Source organism: Fukomys damarensis, unplaced genomic scaffold (genome assembly GCF_012274545.1).
Source record: "Fukomys damarensis isolate Sample0158 unplaced genomic scaffold, DMR_v1.0_HiC HiC_scaffold_18, whole genome shotgun sequence".
In the NCBI taxonomy this organism is placed as follows: Eukaryota; Metazoa; Chordata; class Mammalia; order Rodentia; family Bathyergidae; genus Fukomys; species Fukomys damarensis.
Window position 1 is genome coordinate 9,252,666 of NW_022900930.1, and position 3,368 is coordinate 9,256,033.

General features: G+C 37.5%; 1 protein-coding gene across 7 annotated transcripts in view; it reads right to left on the reverse strand.

Annotated features, from left to right (window-relative positions):
* The window catches only part of Nrg1 (neuregulin 1), a 1,021,078-nt gene that overhangs the window by 639,537 nt on the left and 378,173 nt on the right, over positions 1–3,368 (reverse strand). The gene's annotated exons all lie outside the window — the stretch shown is intronic.

The following is a 3,368-nucleotide window of genomic DNA, read 5'->3' on the forward strand; positions in this document are numbered from 1 at the left end:
ACAACATATTGTTGGATTTTGATTCTTAATCCATTCTGCCAATCTGTTTCTCTTGATTGGTGAATTGAGGCCATTAACATTGATGGTTATAACTGACATATTTTGACTTATTCTTGTCATGTTATTGTCCTTTTGTTGACTCTTTTTACTTTTTCTCCCATCTTCTTTTAGTTTCTTGCCTTGCCTATTTGATTTGGTCTGTTGGGCCTCACATTATTGTGAACTTCGTTGTCCTTTTTTAGGATATTGTTTGGAATTCCTTGCACTGCTGGTTTGGTGTTCATGAAATTTCTCAGGTGCTCTTTGTCGTGGAAGTATCTTATTTCTCCATCTATTTTGAAAGAGAGTTTTGCAGGATACATCAGTCTAGGTTGGAGGTTCTTTTCTTTTAGGACTTGGAATACCTCACTCCAGGCTCTCCTTGACCTAAGGGTTTGTGTTGAAAAGTCTGCTGTGATTCTAATGGGCTTTCCTTTGCATGTGATTTGTTTCTTTTCTCTTACTGCTTGTAGTATTTTGTTTTTCTGTTGGATTTCTGGAATCTTGATTATTATATGTCTAGGTGTAGATTTTTTTTGATCGTGGCTAGTTGGGGTTCTATATGCCTCACTTATCTGTATGTCTAATTCTTCCCTTCTGTTTGGGAAGTTTTCTGTCATTAATTCTGTGAAGAGCTTTTTTATATCATTTGTGTTTTCTCCTGTTTTTTCATGAATTCCTATCAGTCTTATGTTATTTTTCTTTGTATCGTCTAGGAGTTGTTGGATTGATTTCTCATGATCCCTTACTGTTTTTAATAGACCTCTTTTTTCACGGTCACTGACTGCTATCCTATCTTCTATATCTGAAATTCTATCTTCGCAATCTTTTATTCTGTTTCGTACACTTTCAATAGAGTTTTTAATCTCCTGGATATCTGTTTGAATCTGTTTTATGGATTCCATTTCTTTCCTCTGTTGGGCATTCATTGTTTCCATGTCTTTCTTATGCTGAGTCTTCATGGCTTCTATCACAGTCTTGAGCTCATCTATTTTTTTCTCAGTTTCTGCTCTAGAGTCTCGAATCATGACTTCTATTTTGCTCATCATCTCTCTGGCTAGCTGGGAAATTATTTCTGATTTGAATTTTTCTAGAGCCTGATTGATCAATTTTGTTACCTCCTGTGCTATGGGTCCAGGGAGTCCTGTTGGTTCACTATCAGACTTTTCATCCTCATTTGTCCTACTATTTGCTATTGGTGAACTGGATATTTGTTTTTGTGTCTTGCTTAAGTGTTTTCTCATTTTTATTTTTATTGTTGGGTTGTCCTTCTTTAATTTCTGGGTATTACTTAAATCTTCCTAATATAGTTGCGTTTTAGCTTTTGAGTTTCTAATGACTCATAGACATTCTCGTTTTCATAATATCAGAGAAAACAACTCTTTAAATCAATCACCACTCTTTGTCCCAATTGATACATTCAGCAGCCCAATAGGATCAGGCACAGCTTGCCAACTGACCACTTATGGTAGTCATTAATGTATCACCTTTAACTCATGTGAATTAGATTAATTTCAAGAAGCAGCTCATAGTATGTTTGCAGTGAATATTCTTTTCAATATGGCATCTTTACCATTTAGGATGGGGGGTTCGACTTAGAACAAGAGGATTAGATAAGTGAAAGAATTAGAGCAGGTTTGAAGTGAATCCAGAGGTTGTAGAATTACCTTACTATCTTTACAAAGCTATTAAGTTCAGGGGGGATAGAGAGAGTGCAGGAATAAGGACAGGAATATATCCCCTTAACAGTAACAGGTGCTTGCCTTCCCTTGAAGGTACAGAGCCATGAGTGAGGTAAAATGACTGGAGAAAAGAACATAAAGAGAAACCCCTTCTAAAAACAAAAAATAATAAAAGAAGAAGTCTGAGGTATTCAGGAGCTGGAATAAAAAGGGAGATGAGGGACACTATGGTGGAGCAAGAGACTGAGTTGGAGAGAGAGGAGAGAAAAAAGAAAAAAATTTTAGGGTGGAATGAGGAAAAGAAAAAAGAGAGAGAGAAAAAAAAAGAATTTGAAGGGCCTCTTTCAGACTGTCTCTGTTCTCATATTATACCACATGTACAGCCATATGCAGAACCGAATCCCGGTCTCAGCTTTACCCTCAGGGTTGAACTCCACTCAGTTCTATTACAGGTTTTCCCTGCCCTTTCTTTAAAGATGCTCAAAGTTGGGAGCTCAGAAAACTGCCCTTCATGAGAACCTATGCCTCTGCAGAGTTGATCTAAGGACTGCCCCAATCAGGAGGTTTGAGAACGGGGGGGGAGGTCGTGGGGGTGTTTCAAGCGCTACCTTCCTTACTGGTTCTGTTGTCACACAGTCCAGGAGGTCGTGCACCCGCCGGGTGATCTCAGGCAGGCAGGCAGCTGAAGAGACCCCCTCCGGGGTCTTTGAGTCCTTGCTGGGTCTGTTGTCATGCAGTCTGGGAGGTCGCTCACCAGCCTCTAAACTTATTCTCAAAAATCATGTCATTCTGTGCTGTTTGTAAAGAACAGCTTCTATTGATCTCCCAATTCGTCTTCCATCTTCCAATTCAAGGGCACTTTTCACTCTCATTTTCAGTCTACGGGTTTTTATTTTTAACAAAAATATCACTTACTGCATCTTTTAGTTCTGAAATTACTATAAAATATCCATATATCTTTTATTTCTTTGTTGAGTCTTTCTTTGATTCATTTCAAAAGTTTTGCCCTCACTTTTTGGAATATTTTTATAATAGCTGGTTTAATGTCAGCAACATAAATTCTAAGTCTCAGTGTATGTTATAGTCTCCCATACAATGTGAAATTTTCCTAGTTCTTGAGTAATTTGGTTTGTTTGGTTGGTTAGTTGGTTGTTTTTTTGAGACAGGGTTTCACTATGTAGTTGAGTCTGAACTGGGAGTCACTATGTAGCCCAGGCTGGTCTCAAACTCACAGCAATCCTCCTGCCTCAGCCTCCTAAATTCTGGGATTACAGGCACATGCCACCACACCCAGGTACATTATTCAATAATTTGGAATTCTATCTCAGGCAGTTTGAAAATTGTATGATGAGAAACACTTATTTTAGTTTGATGGAGAATTCTGACTTTATAAAAATCAACTAATCCAGGAAGGTCTAGTCTAAAAGTTATGAGCAGATTTGCAGGTTTTACTGGTATGGTCATTTTGTTCTGTTGTTTTCCCCTCTGTTTCAAAATCACTGTATTTATTTATTTATTTATTTATTTATTTATTTATTTATTTAACATCATTATATACACATGCTTTATATGTTGAGTCACCCAGTAATGAGTATGGGACCTCAGGGGTGATATAAAAAAGTTGAGTTCGCAAAGTCTTCCAAATGC